Source organism: Aedes aegypti, chromosome 2 (genome assembly GCF_002204515.2).
Source record: "Aedes aegypti strain LVP_AGWG chromosome 2, AaegL5.0 Primary Assembly, whole genome shotgun sequence".
Lineage (NCBI taxonomy): Eukaryota > Metazoa > Arthropoda > Insecta > Diptera > Culicidae > Aedes > Aedes aegypti.
Window position 1 is genome coordinate 118,147,632 of NC_035108.1, and position 16,972 is coordinate 118,164,603.

Consider the following 16,972-nt stretch of genomic DNA (forward strand, 5'->3'; position numbering starts at 1 on the left):
AATCAATTCGAAAATAAGTCCGGGAATTGCCTCAGGGATTTCTTCAAAAATCCTTAGATAATTTCTCAGGGAATAATTCCAGAAATTCATCTGAAAATTTCTTAAGCAATGCCTCCATAAATTCTTCCACATGTTTATCTGGAAACTCCTTCGTGAATTCATCCGTAAATTCCTCTGGAAATTTCTTCAGACATTACCCTAGAAATTTCTCCAGGTTTTCATCCAGCGATAAATCTTCCAGAAATTCAGCTGAAAATCAATCCGAAAATTAGTCTGTGAATAACTGCTGCGATTTCTCCCAAAATCCTCCGAAAATTTCTCAGAATATTATTCCAGGAATTCTTACGGGATTTTTTTTCCAACAATTCCTATAAAGTGTACTACATATCCATTTCTTCGGATATTCTTTCCGGAACTCTTTCGAGAATCTTTCCAGCAATTCCTCCGGGGAGTTTCTCCAAGAATGTCTATAGGAATACCTCTGAGAATTTCTCTAGGATTTACACTGGGATTTTTCCAAAAACTAATCTGAATTTCCTCTAAGGAAAATTCTAAAAATCCAGCGGTTTTTTTTTCAAAATTTTCTTGCAATTATGGAAACAAATATGAAGTAATCTCTGAAGCAGTGGCGTCTCGTAACCCCACTTTCTACCTGTTCTACAACTCTAAAAATGACTATTTCGCCAAATTTAGATTATAAATCAAACAGTTAATTTTTGAAATCGTCCTTTCTAACAAATCTCTACTCATTACATGCAAATATGTCGCTGAAATTCAAGAATTTCTATTCGTGGAACAGGTAGATTTGAGGTTAGGGAATCGCCACTGCTCTGAAGCTATCCCCGGATAAACCGTTCTGAAATTTAAAGTTATTGTATAATGTATTATATTACACCGTTAAACAACAAAGTTCATGTAGAAACTCCAGAAAGAATTTCTGTATGAACTGTCAAGCAGAAATCCCCTGAGAAAATCTCGTAATAATTTTTATAGGAACATCCAGAACCATTTTTAGAGAAATTCCTCGACGAACTTCCGGAAGAACTCCCAGAGGAATTGTCAAACACATTACTAGAGCAACATTCACAGGAAATTATAGAAATCCTTCCATAGGAATCCCTAGAGGAACCTCCGAGTTAGCTTTTAAAAGAATTCCTGGGAAATCTTACGGGGCTTCCAGAGAAACTACTCGGGGAACTTCCGTAGGAAATCCTAGAGAAACTTCTGAAAGGATTCCAGGAGAAACTTTCGAAGGAACTACCATTTGTTTTAGTTGAACTTCTGCAGGAACTTCTACATAAACTTCCGGAGAACCTCCTGGCGAAAATTTCGAAGGAACTCCTAGCGAAACTTTTGGAGTTACTCCTGGAGAAACTTGCGGAGGAAGAACTTGAAGAGGTTTTCCGGTGGAATTCTCACAGAAACATGTGAAGGAAATTTTAGAAGATATCTTAAGGGAAATTCCAGAGGAACTCTTTAGGCATTTTCCGTAGGAATTCGTTGCGGAACTCAATCGGATGAATTGCCGGGAGAAAATTTAGGGGAAATTCTGAAGGAACTCCTAGCGGAACTTCCGGATAAACTTTTTCCAGAACTTCCAGAGGAACTCCTGGGGAAATTTGCAGAGGAATCATTTAAAAAACTTGTGGAAGAGTTCTTAGAGGAATTTCCCAAATACATACTCCTATACGAAGTTGTTAAACATATAGTAAAGAAACTCCCAGAAGAACTCCACAACTGGAGAAGCTTCTGGAGAAACTTTTACAGGAACTTCCAGAAGAACTCTAAGAAAAACTTCCGGAACACATACCAGAGCAATTTCCGGAAGAACTCCTAGTGCAACGTCCAGAGAAACTTCTACAGGTGCATCTGGAAGAACTCCTTGGGGAACTTTCGGCCGAACTCTTGGAGAAACTTCCGAATGAACTTTTACAGGAACTTCCGGAGAAACTAGTAGTGAAACTTCCGGAGGAAATCCGAGAACTTCTCTAAGAACTTTCGAAGGAACTCCCAGAGGAACTCATTACGATAATGCTGTTCAATCTGGCATTACGATAATTATTTTGTTTCTTAGGAATTCTCGGATGTCTGATTATAAAGTAATTCTTAATTTTATGTAAGAATGACTGACTGACTGACATCCCAGATTGTCTGATTTCCTTTGGAATTCTAGAATCCCTATAGTAATTTTGGGTTTCCGATAGGCTATTAATCTTTTGAGATTATTCGGGTATCTTCGAGACGGTATTTCTGTAAGAATCTCTGAGATTTCAGTGAGATTCCTACAAACTCTGGTCCGAATCTTTGGAATTCTTGTAAACTTTAGACCCCTATGATTTCCAGTTCCGTTGGGATTTCAGAGGCAATCTTCAATTATGGTATGAGCCTTTGAATGTTTGAGTGTAAAAATGTAAAAGAAAATCCTTAATTCAACCACTATTGTGAGAATTTATTTTTATTTCTAGGAATTCCAGGGATACTACCAGAAAATAACGAGAATACAACAGAAATACTTAGAATTCCATATCCATCATCGGAGTTCAACATGCTGTTCTACCGCTATTTCATCAAATTCTCAGTACTGGAATCTTGAAAATGTTAGAAACTTTATAATTCCACAATTGCTGTAATCTCAAGATTTCTTCATAGGATACAGGTTTCTAGCTAAAATTCCAAAATTCTCAGAAAAATCCTTGTTGTCAAATCATTATTAAATTTACATGCACATAAAGGGAATGCTAGATTTATCGCAAATTTATACTTCAAATCGTGTAAAATTACATAATTTACATGAATTAGTGTCCATGCTCGATTACGCGATGTATAGCTGAAATGTAGTAGGATTATTGGATTTAGGTGTCACTCTGAATGGAATTTTCTTAACGTGCAGCACTCTGAATATAATTTTCTTAATGTGCAGCATCAGTCACTGCTCATGTTCGAAAGGTTTTTTATTCATTCGCGTCTACGAAGGTAATTACCACAGTTGACCTTATGCGTGAAGCTCCGATTATTTTACATGTCAAAGCATAGGAAGTCAATTTTCAAATGCTTCTAAAAAAATCAAAACACTTTGTAATTAAATTCTGTTAAGTGTACGGGGTTTGACTATTGATCAACTATAGAATCAGCAGCATATTGAGAAAAATATATAAAACATAAAATTATATGCCTATAAAGTAGCCCAAGTATATCAACATATACTGAAAAGATTTTAAATAACTATTGTAGTTAATTTTATAGGAACATTTCAAATTTCGCTTCCTATATCTTGCCGGGTAAAATTTTCGACGCTTCACGCATTGAGCAAACTTTTCCCAGATGGCACCGTACCTTCGAACACTCAAATACCAAAAGAGTAGTAAACTTTGTGGATTTTGTTTTTGAGTAGATGCTACAAGTAGCAAAGTTCAACTTTTTTTTATTCATACCGCCCAATATCTCCATAATATCCAGCGTGAACGGGTTTCGTGATACAGTTGTATCATGATACAACTCCGTAGTCTGAACAAGGCATCTCATGTACATCTCATGTACCAATTGCTACTTTAAAATGTAGACATGTGTAGCATCCCTTTCCAATGGACTTGCATAGGACTTGCTTGTTTGTATTAGTCACGAAAAAAAAATGTAAACAAAACGATCAGTTGATGGTGACGACAAGGCTGTTAGCTTTGGACTTGCGGAACTTGACATCGCACAACTACCACTTCAAAGCTGATGTTATCGCAAATACTTTATTTATTTCTTTATGGGATGACATCAACAGACAAAACATGTCCCAATGATGTATAACTTATGTATATCGTATTCTAGTTTAACAAATATGAAGCAGTTACTAACAAAATTACAATCAACGATAAAAATACAACAACATAAAACAACATTATTCGTCAAGAAATGAAAGAAACACGGTTTTAAACTTTCTCCGGATCGTTTGTCGGGAGAGGTGAAAGTCGAAAACAGAAGCGACCCTGTTAAACACTCGTTTGATGCCTATGTAGGCGCTCTGTTGTCCAAAGTTTGTTCTCCGGAAAGGAAGTCGAAGCATCGTATTGTTTCGTAATACTCTTGGGCGGACATTCAAATCTAGTGACTGCAGAAGTACAGGACAGTCGATTCTCCCCTGCAAGGTGTCTGCTACAACCATAGCTCGTGCGATATCCCTACGTAGCTGAAGAGTCTCAAGATCAATTAGTTGGCACCGAAGTGGATCACGCCATGGAAGTTGACGGAGAGCAAAGCGAACTAATTTGATGCTTCAACCGCACCTTGCAATACCCCACATCGATTTCTCCCTCTCCTTATGCTTTCTTCGAAGAAAACGCTGTATACGTTAAGTGGAATTTTTGTATGACTTTTTTTTTGAGAACACATAGGACCTGACATAGGATCATTTCTAGAATCAGGAGGGTTTCCTAGAGGAATTTGGAATAATTGCCTACCGTCAGAACATAAACTTCACAAGAACAATTGCTGAAGTAAAAAAACTAAACAAATTTTAAGAATGTTTAGTTTTTTTACTTCAGCAATTGTTCAAACTTTCATTTTTTACGACGATCATTTTAAACTACATAATTTATTGATAACTGTTATTGTTAATACTGTGTACATTGCGCGATTATTTATTGAAACAACGATCTACGAGCATTTTTAAAGATCTTCGGCTAAATCTTAAGCTGCAAAATAATCAGTTCAAGGTAATTTTTTTTCAATATCTTGGTAATTATGGATTTATCTATGAACCAGTTGCGTTCTGAGGATTGATGAATGAACCCAGTAGCGTTCTTGTTTGATGAACTAGTCGTGTTCTAAGGATTTCTTCATGGACCAGTAGCGTTCTGAGGACAGTGAACCAGAAGCGTTCTGAAGATTGTATGATGAAGTAGCGTTCTAATAATTTCGTAATGAACCAGTTGTGTTCTGAGGATTGATCAATAAACCAGTAGCGTTCTAATTTTTGTTTTGTTTTGTTGGATTGTTTGATTGACCAGTAGCGTTCGAAGGATTTCTTCACAACCAGTGGCTTTCTGGAGATTATTTGATTGTACGATGAAGCAGTAGCATTTTAAAGATTTTGTGATGAACCAGTAGCGTTCTGAGGATTGACGAATGAACCCAGTAGCGTAGTTTCTAAGGATTGTTTGATGAACTAGTAGTGTTCTAAGGTTTTCTTCATGGACCAGTAGTGTTCGGAGAACAGTGAAGCAGTAGCGCTCTGAAGATTGTTCGATGAGCCAGTAGCGTTCTAAGGATTTCGTAATGAACTAGTAGCGTTCTGATGATTATTTGATTGTTCGATGAATCGGTAGCGCTCTAAGGATATCGTAATGAACCTGTAGCGTTCTGAGGATTGATCAATGAAACAGTAGCGTTCTAAGGATAGTGAACAAATATCGATCTGAGGACAGTAAATCAGTGGCGTTTAATCGGATTATTTGATTATTGAATGAAGTCAAACAGACTACTTGTCAAATCAGTAGCATTTTTTTTCAATTTATTGAAAAAAAAATAACAAATAAAAAAAAATGTTTTGAGTCTTATTTTATAAATAACATATGAGCGATATTAACATTGCTAGAGAACCAGCAGCGCTCTAAAAACTTGTGTTTTATTTAAACAGTAGCGTTCAGTAGATGGGAAACCTATGGCGTTTTTATGGCTGTAACATGGATATAAACATCAGCATCAAATTCGTTGTTCTTGAAAATAAAAACAGGACACAAGCTAGTTAGATTTGCAGGGTTTTATTCCTGTAATAAAAGTTTTGAAATGAAGCGCCCATCCAACTAACTGTGCATTCAATACAATAGATTTATGGACTAATTGATATAAGCACTGACAAATACTAGTATATACCGATATAAAATCCCCTGAAAGTGGTGGAAGCACTGGAGAAACACTCTTAATAATACTTAGTGGACTTTGTAGAGTATACCTTAACTTGTAGAAGGTTCGAATCAAAATATTTAATAGAAACGCTGAAATATTTTGATAAATTAATACAGATAGATAGGTCCAGAAGTCTGAAGAGTAATCCAAAAATCCTGGAAGCATTTTCGATGAATTGTTTAAAAAATCCCTAGAAGCAATCTTGCTTAGAATTTTCCTAGAAGATAGCCTCAGCGAAATAATTGACCGAATCTCAACAGGAGCTCTTGGAGAAATCCTCGAATGTAATAATAAAGGAATTTCTGGTGGTTTCTCTGGGAGAATTCCTGTCGTCTTATTGTAGGAATCCTTGAAGAAATTCTAGTATTATGTACTTGTTAAAGGAGTTTCTGGATGAATCCTGGTGAGAGATTATGAAAAAAATACTGGTTCGTATAAGGACCTGATCAGAATCTTTGGAAAATAGATTCGAGTATCAAGTTCTTTCCGTCTGTATTGCTTATCTTTTGACACATTAGCGTATTTCTAATATAGCTTGCAGTCTTCTATAAGAATCTTCAAGCGCTTTGGGAATTTCTGATGGAATTTCTAGAATATATCTTAATTTTCAGACAATTGAGAAGTGACTATTTGAAAGCAAGGTTGATAGGGTTTGTTTTAAATAGAAAAATACTTGGAGAGATCTCAAGAGTGTTCCTGGACTGAAATTGTGTGAGTAATCATAGCAGAAATTGTTGGTGAAATTTCCAAAAGAACCCCTACAAAAGTTGAATTTGTTGGGCAATTTGTTGTGAAACTCGTGAAATTTGTGAGTACTTCGAGTAGTCCCTTGAGGACTGTTTCTGGAGGAATTCCTGGGAACATTCTAGAGGCATAAATAGTAAAATTAATTATCTGGAGGAACTGCCTACTTATAAAATTTTTGGAAGAGTCATTGAAGGGATACTTGGAAATTTTTCTGAAAGAATTCCTGTATGAAATTCTTAAAGGTACTTTGATGAGATTTTCTCGTGGAATCCCTTCTAAAAATCTTGTCATCTCAGAATTAATTATAGGTCAAACTCTTGGCAGAACCTAAATGATATTCTCTGCTATCATTCAAATAAAAATATTAAAAATAACATTTGAAGAATACCTAAAAGATGCCTTGAACGACTTTTTACTGGAACTACTAAAAGAAACCTAGGAAATTCATGCAAAATATCTGGTGAATGGATTGAAGAATTGTGCAGATCCTGGAAGAATTACTTGAAAAAGTATTTGTTTCATGAGGATCTTTTGATACATTTCCTAGGAAAAATCCTGGAGAAACACGTATTCATGAGCTTGCAGAAATTGCTTCAGCAATTCTTGGGTAATTCGGCGTAAACACTAAAACGAGCCAAATTATCACTCTCATGGTTATTGATTGATGTAACATTCAAAGTCCTGATTCCACATCTAATCCAAGACCACGTGTTCCAGAACGTCAAATTCAGTCGGTTCAGTAATTCCTTTTTGTGTTTTCCACCGGATATTCGTAGCCCCTTTCCCCATTGCATTCACGCTGTGTCAGTGTATCTACAATTCGAATTCGGCGGGATTGTTCTGGCTTCGCCAAAACCGTATTCGATCCAATAATACACAAGCAGAAGGCAGGAGAAGTGGTTCGGTTCGATTGGTTCCTCCGTACTTCAACAAAGAATCGAACGAAAGCAACGCGAACAACCATGACTGTGCATAATTTTGATTTGTTTTTGTTCCTAATCCGCTTTGCTGCGACTATTCGTCGTCGTCGTCGTTGGACTATCAACTGCGTTGCGAAGCGTTTGTTCCCGAACGTAATGACGTATCAATTTTCTATCATCGGTAGTTAAAAATAACAAAGCGATGGCCTATGTTATTTATAACTGATTTATGACAACGATTGATATATTTTTGACAATTCTCTTGTATGTTTGTTATAAAAAACAGCCAAAACTATGAACAGTAACATATTTTGTTATAATTTTGTTATTTTTCAACATAATTGAAACACAATTTTGTTTTAATTATAAATATATTTTTGCCATTTGGTGAAAATTATGTTACAATTTCTGTTATTTTAACTACTACATAACAGTAAAAACACATTCTGTTGTAATCATGTTTCTTCCATCTGGTCGGGTTGTGGCGTCCCATCTGGAACAGGTTCAAAAGTGTTGGTAGCCACAGAAGCATCAGAAAGGAGATTTTTGAATAAGTCGGGTCGGGTCGGGTTGGTGAGGGTGAAGGTCGTTTGATAGCTGACTAATGGTTGAATGTGAAGTGGCTGCCTTCATTCGATCCATATTGATGGTGCGGTGCGGTATTGGGTTGACTAATTCAACGGGAAGCTGTCAACGGTAAAGGATGATTTATTCGAAGAAGTGGTGCTACAGATTTATCTCTCTCGTTTTGTTCCTTGTTTTGCAAATTGATGAAATATTGAAATTTCCTGTGTTTGAATTGACGTTTCCACCACAGACGCAACCAAGATCACGTTCAAGTTCTTCGCGGCACTAGCTTTCTTCTTTCTACAAACGTGATAGTCGTATCACCGATTTTAACCAAATTTTGGTCAAATGTTCATTAGTTTAAGCATACAAAAGGACCTGCCCTTATCTGCCCCTCGTGATTGCAAATTCAACAAAAATATATGATTTTGCTAACATTGTTCTATTGGACATAGAGATAAATGAGCTTCAGCGTTTTCCAAGGAAGTAGTGTAAGAAGTAAAGAAAAATGTTTTTATTGAATACAGTGTTGCCAAATATACTTTTTTTTTTTTCATTTTCAGAACTCTAAATCGATTTGTCGTCGAATGAGTATTTATTGATCTCAACAATTTTCGCTACATCGTGTCTTTCACACATTTTCCAGTCGAAAACACTCAAATCTGTGTTGGGCTAATCTTGAGATATATAGCGTTTTATAGTTTCCATATAAAATCCCAAGCAATCTCGGATTTCGACGAATAATTTATTGCTCTGTGTAAAGTTAAGAAATTGTGGGTTGATTGAGAACTGAAAAAGACATTCACAAAACTTTACTTGTGTCTTCCGTGAAAATGTGTTTCAAACATTCAAGAATCAACCGAACATTCACCTCGAATGCAATTATAACAATTTCACTCCACGAACCGACTAAAATCATGCATCTATCGCTCACAACTCTCACAAAACCTTAAAGCCACACCAGAAGCGGTGGAAAAACTTTTCACGCCGCAACAACACGCACCCAAACGTTTCCAACAAGGCGCGCAGGTTATCAGCACTGTTTCCTGAAATTTATGATAATTCTCCTTGGGTTGGTGGTGGTGTGAGTTATAACAGCAGTCGGTGCATGTTGTGTCAGCAGGCAGTCCTCCACTAACCACCACTTTGCACTCCTCCCCCGTTCGTCACCGAGTCATCTTTGTTTCGTTATCCTTTGCTCAGCCGGACCCCTCTTGGGGGTGGATTATCTTCCTTTGTGGGGTGTGTGTGTGTGAGTGTGTTCGATACAAAGGCAAATGGTGCAGCGTTAGTAGTTTGGTTCTAGATCATCGTGTGCGAAGTGATGATCGACCGTGCGTCTCCATGTGTGACCCGAAGAAAATTTATCAACAAAGCGAAATCAATGTTTGATGTTATGATCACTTATCTTATTTTCTGAATACTGGATTTGGCGTATAATTGAGTAACATCGTAACGCATTCACCACCAGTCTGACTTTTGCTGCCTCACGTTTTCAAGTCTTGAACCAACAATATTGTTTTCACCCGCAAAGCAGACAAATTGACTGGATTTGTTAAAAATATTTTCTTGGTTGTTTCACTCGGTTTTCCGCTAACACCTTCTGGTGCACTATTGAATAATACGCATCTAAGTTCATCAACTTGTTTTAGAAATGGTTATGAAACTGAATTGAAGATACATACTAATGAAATCGTAGTCGAAACTTGAAATTATACTGATTGAACAGAAAAAGTTATTCCTTTTCATATTTATAATAACAAGTCAAACACCGTTATATTCACCCTACAATGTCAACCCACGTGGATCAGGAGGGTAGATAATGGAAGCACAAAGAAAGAAAAAAAAAACTGTCATAATTTCATTTGCTGTGGGTGGATAGAACAAGCGAAAAACAACTATTAACCCGTAGGGTACCCCCACCTATGTGGAAGTCAGTGATGATGGTGCACAGGGATGTGGTCCCCACCGCCGACAGAGAGGAACGTCTTGTGTCAGATTCGTTACTGTGTCGTCCACGAGCAAACTATACGGAGTCGGAGGAGACTAGAAAAAGTCGCCTCTGCTTCACATAGGGTTACCATGTGTACTCTTTTTGGAGTACGTGTACTATTTTTGCTTTAAACATATGTGCTATTCTATTTGATGAACGGGATAAAGTGTATTATTTTTCAAATATCACTCAAATCAAGTAAATTATTGAAGAAACCAGATGGAAATATCAAATTTAGTTTCAAGAACACGAACATTATCGCTTACCTCTAAGAGTTTGCGTTTTTTATACTTTATGGACATAACTATATCCCACCATTAGTCAAAGACAATGGTTCAGATTCTTTTCAAATACAATGTTTCAAATAGGAACTCTTCTTTGTTGTTTTCTAATTCATGTTAAACTTCGTGGAATCTGCGAAGAAACTAAGAATGGTATACGTCTGACAAACTTAAGGTGAAACAGCTCGGAATTCAAAGATGGCCGTCACAATGGCCGACTTGTGACCCTACGCGCGTTTTCAAAGACACTAAACTGGAGAAATAATAGGCAAATGTTCCTGGTATTCTTATTTTAAGCTTTCTGCTGGGGCACAAAGCCAAAATAAAAAGTGCACTGTTGTTGGATGCTTCCTTTGCGAGATTAGTGCCTTTGAAGTTTTAATGAAACTTAAGAAGTTAGATTCAAACCTGTTTCACCTTAATAGTAATTAAAATTTAAAAAATGGTTATGATTTTAAATCTGAAATTGTTTTACATAACATAGGCGATAGCTCTTCGTAACTAGCTTGTTTAGGGTCGAAGTAAAATTACGAAAAATTTCGAAATATAAAAAGCCATTTTCTCCGTAATAATCAGTAAAGTTAAAAACAAATAAAAAAGAACTGTTTTATTGGATAAAAGCACCGTTTTTTTTCAATATTTAGAATATTATGAAGTATGAAATTGAAAATGAAGTTAATTTTTTTTTCAAATTTGTCTTGTGCATTAATTTTTGAATGTATAAATCCGAAATTTTAGTAGTCCAATAGGCTCGAATGTTTCAACAAAATCTCCAAAAAACTCGAGTTTTGATTTTGGAATATGCGTTTGTTCGGAATTTGAGACAAATTTGACAGAAACAAATGAAAAATGGTCAAAAAGGAAAATTGAAACAAAAGTTTTACGAAGACAAGTATTTCTGATTTTCAGCTTAGGTCAAGGCGGGTTCACGCACTATGGCTACAGAGTACAATGTAAACACCTTGGGCCTAGTGTACTCTTTTTCAGAGTTGAAATAACGTTCCCTTTCTGATGAGAGCAAATATGGTAACCCTACAGCTACACATGATGGCACATGAATGAGGGAACGAGAATGATAACGGGGCGGAGTATTGATATTGACTCGAGTGAAGAGCCACTTGAAGAATCTCATCAATGAACTTATCCCCGTTGACTGGCCGTGTTGGAGGAAACCGATAAAATAAATTGCACCGCTGCACTGCTCCACGGAACCGGACCGACCTGCAGTGATGGCTGCCGAGTTAAGTATTTGTTTACATGCAGTGCTGCAGAGGGAGGTAGGGGGAGATCCCCCAGTGCCGGACAGCACCCAATACCGGACAAAGTCGAAACATTGAGAAATCATGGTCCAATCAAGATGGTGTATTAGTAGAAAAGAAAGCTATTATTTAGACTAATGTTTGCGTAGAATAACACATCCTTGAAATATGCATGCCTTTTCAAAAAAGTAGTAAAGTTTGAAAATCTTTAAAAAATTGACGTATTCTCTTAATTTTGAGCCTATTTAGTAACTATTTTGAATATGCAAAAATACTTTGGATCACACAAGCATTATCGAACATAACCCTAATTTGATAGTATGAATGTATTTTGTACCATAATTGAACTAAATATGGACAAATTACAATTTTCGTTAAGCACCTCCTGTCCCTCAGTTTCGGACAGCTTGATTTGTTATATGATATCTTTGTAATTATTGCGTCAGTGTCTCAAAATACTTCCAATTTTCATGGGTTCCGTCGATCATGGTATCAAATATACAATTAAATTAAGAAGAATGAACATTCAGAATAATATCGAAAAAAGGGCTATTTTTCATCATATATGGAAGAGGTTTTTGATAGGCATCTTGTGAACTAAGAAAAACTCAAATTATTCTTGTAAATGTTGCAAATGCATTGAATTGGTAATTATAAACTATTCCTATAGTGTATACATTTAATGATGTTCAAATTTGCAGAATTCGAGGCATTTCCAGATCGTGTCCGGCATTGGGTGCCACCTTTCAAGATCGATCGATTTGGTACTAAAATACATCATCAAAATGCATTGTCAAAATTCATATTTATATCTTCTATTATATTTTTGTACACTATAAAAATGATAATATTTATCATAAATGGGTAACACGAGCCCATAAAATCAATATTTTTCGAATTATGAATTAAGTGGCTTAAGTGTCCGGTACTGGGGGATCTCCCCCTAATTAAAGATGGGGTTGTTGTCGATCCTTAAGTGCTGAATGGAAAAACTTCGCTTTTTCTTGAGTTATGATCGATATTATTTCGACTAGGGATGATACTGTTTGTGGCTTACAAAGAGCACTAAACTGGAATGTAAAGAACTGCCGAGCAGCTTCGATCCAGATAAGACCAAATAGTTTAGACTCATGTCACGAAACTTTGGATTCTCGTTTTTTCTACACCATCGAATGGAAAGCTTCTGAATAGGGGAAATTTACCTAGGCGGCTTAAGAGCCGAATGGTCAGTGATTATCGAAAAAGATTGATGTTTAACGATAAACAAGTTTGAATCATTACAATAACGATTTTTAACAGATCCATACAGTTTGTTTGCTTCGCGGATAACATTAAACACTGTCGGTCAAACGGTCAAAATGGTACATATTTGTACACTCGCTTTCTAGAGAAATCTCCAAAGAATCGTAAGCTCCTAAGTCTCTAGAAGAGAATTTTATTCTTCTTCCTGGCGTTATGCCCTCACTGGGACAGTGTATGCTTCTCAGCTTAGTGTTCTATATAAAGAAAGCACAAAGGAAGTCGAATAAATTTCCAGAAGGAATTCCACTTTACCCCCTTATCCCATCCTTCTTTATCCAGCATTGCCCTGAAAGAGCAGTTTGCGTGTTGCTTATCAAGATACGAACAAATTCCTACGCTCTGAAATTTCGTTTTAGTTTTCTGTTTCTAAATGATTAATTGTCTACGGATTCGCCCGCATCCGCTAGTGGTTTATCTTCACGATTGACCGAGTAACTCCTCCTGCAACCAGGGTCCGGGCGAAAAATCGCATTTCAACGATGGAAACTTTCGGCACAATGTTTCAGGTGGAAGTGGGAGATGGTACAACCTACCAAAGTCCCTAACCACAATCGCCCTATTTCAGTCATTTTGGACCGTTACCTGCGGTATTCAACATTTTTTATTCGTTGGTCTTGATTGGGTGTAGTTCGGATGAATAAAGTCAGGTTAATTGATTGATTGGTAGCTTCCCACCCTTAGAAATGTTTGCCAGTAAAAAGCAAAGGTGCAAAGTCAATCAAATGGCTGCTGTTAGCGGTGCAGTTGCACGGCGGAGGTCGGCCATCAGATAGGACATACCAGTTCGTAGTACTGTTACATCAACTACCTATACGATGTGCGAAGCGTGTGCCAGTCTGTAAAGGATGAAGAGAGTGTTTACCTTTCGATTGGGGAAAATGGGGCAAAATGTAGTATGTATTATTAGTTTCCTGACGATGGGACTTTTAGATTCGGTATTGAGCTACTTTTCATTGCTAGAAATAAAAAAAATAGTTAATTGGATGATTTTTCTTTTCATCTTCCTTGAGTTACGGTCCGACAGTGAGGCTGCTATGCCAGTATTCTATTTGCACTTCCAAAGTTTTTAATTAAATTAATTAAGTTTGCCGACTAGGAAAATGCACTATGCAGGTAGCAGATCTCTTTTTAACTACTTGATCATTATATGAATGAAAGTCTCTAATAATTATTATGAGATTACTACGAGACAATTATTATAATAGATTCATCAGTGATTCCCTGCAACAAGTTTACATTTTCTAAGAAGAGAGTGTTGTTAGAAAAGTCAAATCCAATTATGGTTACATTTAGAAACCTCTGCAAGGATCTATCAAGAAATTTTTAAAATTTGAACTGATTTCCTTCCAACAATTGAGTTTTTTTAGAATAAGCTCCAGAAAATCCGTCAGCAGTCCAACGTAGATACCTCCAGAAATATCCACTTCTATAAGTTCTCCTAGCAATTTTCCCATGTTTTCCTTAAGGATTTTTCAGTAATGAGTAATAGGATATCTTCTTAAAACTTATTCTTTCTGGAAAATCCATAAAGGTCCATACGGGGCTAGGTGTCCAGCTAGTCGGCCGAATGCCATTTAGCCAAATGCAGTTTGGCCGAATGCTGTTTGGACGAATTACGAACAAAAAATAATCAATTTGTTACAACGCTGATGTTAAGGATTCATAAGTGTGGCCCAATAACTGATCAACAAATTAATTTGTTCATTTTTATGATGTGACGCGACGTCTTGTTTGTCGCCATATAAGTGCTCCAACTAAAATCATCGCGTTAATTCAGGACGAAGTTGTGAACTCTACACATCGCGTAAGGACTTTACATTGATGGTTGATTCGGCTCTGGGTAACAAGCGTACGGGGGTTTGAGGTGTTTTTGATTATTTCATTTGAAATTTTTCCTTCTTCAAAATTTAAGCTATTCTTTCGAGTTATACTGGTTTCATAACTGTTAGCAATAATTTAGCTTATAATTCAATTACACATTTTACCTTCTTTAAATCATAGGCAGTTCTTTTAAGTTATACTGAAACAATGATTAGTTGCATAACACTTGCTTAAATTTTTCATAAAATTTGATTTGTATCATAAGCTGTTTTTTCAAGAGAAGTCTAATCCGTTTAAGTTACATTTTTAAACCTTGTTGAAAGTGACAAGTCTCGGTTTTCCTAGTTGTCGAGAAGTGGCAGCTGTTACCGCTAGCAGAGAAGTGAATAATTTCTTACATTTAGGATTTTCTTCTTTTAGCACTGACTGTTAAATATACTAAACACTAAAAAGCTACTTGTTTGTTTACCAATTATGATATCCTTCTCTCAGAATAAGCTGGAAAAGTTTTTTTTAAACTCAGCTTTGAAATTTATTACAAATGCATGCTAGCTGTAGTTCACTAAAGATTTTCAATTTCGGTCAACGGGGCTAAACAAGTTCGTTTAGGAAATCTCGCGAAACATTTCTAAAGGACCTATGTACAAATGAGAGATTCTCTCCTCTCTCGCTCTCTTTCGATTATAACAGTGGAATACTAAAGTATTTGGGAAGTTTTTCACTACAGATCGAAAGGCAATTTCCTTGACTAGCGTTTCATACAAAAAACGCAACAGAAGAGGTTAATGTGAATCAGTTATTGACCAAAGAGAAAGTAAACAAAGAGAGCCTCTCATTTGTACATAGGTCCTTTAGTAATGTTTCGCGAGAATTATTTTAGGAAATCTTACTAGAATCCCAGGAGCAGTTTTTTCAGCGATTTATTTTAGTAATTCTCTTCAGCTTACTTTCGCTTCAGCTCGGAAAATTTCAACATAATATTGCTAAATGGATTTGGTGTGTGGATATTCCTTCAAAAATGGATTCTCTTAAGGGTTTGCTCCGTGAATATCTTCAGGGATTACTCCACGAAATCTACTAGAAACTCTTCCATTAATTCCTTAAGAAATTTGACCCTAGGAATTTGCTCCAGAGAATTATCTAAGGATTCCATTCACGAATTACTTCTGCAAACTCTGCGAAAGATTTCTCGAATAGTTTTCAATAAAATTTTCCATGCCTGCTTCGATAGTTCAATAAGAGTTTAACACCAGAAAAGGCTATAGCAATCATTCCCGTGCCCGTGGCATATTTTATGTAGAATCATCCAAAAAAGTTCAAATATCCTTGCAGTTCTCTCTTGCAAGCCTTTATCATATATATTTGACCCGAAGCTTCACCAGTTATTCATTTTAAGGATTTTCTTTAGAAAAAAAATTTGTTTCTCCAATAATTTCTGAAAAATTTCATTGGCAATTCCTTCTGAAAGAATTTCTGGATAATCTGTTTAGGACGTATTTGGAAAACTTGTGGAAGAATATGTTGGAGAACTCCTGCAGCAATCTTGAGATAAATCTCTGAGGTGGACTTAATGAAAGTCTGACTCTAATAATTGTTGAATATTCAAGTGAGGCAATCCCCTAAATAATTTCCTGTAAGAATTTATTTATATTTTTTAAAGTATTATATATTTTTGGAGGGATACTTTCTGGAAGAACCTGGAAGACTCTATAGAATAACTCTTGCCGAAAAAGCTAAAATCTCTGTAGTGTTTTCAGCGGTTATTATTGGAAATGTTCCAGATCTTGAAGGTGTCATCACCAAAAGTTTTGGAGAAATTCCATGGCAATTCTGTCAACGAATCACGGGATTAATTCCTAAAGAAATCTTCGGAATGGAAAGATGGAAAAACAAGTTACATTGCTAATAATCAAGAAGTAGTCATACTTTTCGCCAAATCGAGCATGTAGTGCTATTATAGAACTATTGACCGACTTATAATCTCTGCACTAGCACTATATAGCCGATATGGATCACCCAGCATTCGATAGTTAAGTAAATGCATTTTTTTGTTTTGATTTTTCTATTTTTTATTTTTGAACAAAAGGATAGGGCTTTTTCATTTTTTCTTGAAGCTTCTTCTGGTTACCAGTTTTCTAAAAATAATAAAAATTTGAAATTTTGCGGTGCTTTTTAGTGTATGAAATTTTT

The 16,972-nt window shown here is 36.1% G+C and overlaps 2 protein-coding genes across 2 annotated transcripts in view; both read left to right on the top strand.

Annotated features, from left to right (window-relative positions):
• The window catches only part of LOC5564467 (neurocalcin homolog), a 497,420-nt gene that overhangs the window by 21,580 nt on the left and 458,868 nt on the right, over positions 1-16,972 (top strand). The gene's annotated exons all lie outside the window — the stretch shown is intronic.
• Positions 1-16,972, top strand: part of LOC5564460 (neuronal calcium sensor 2) — a 403,811-nt gene that overhangs the window by 5,027 nt on the left and 381,812 nt on the right. The window lies entirely within an intron of this gene.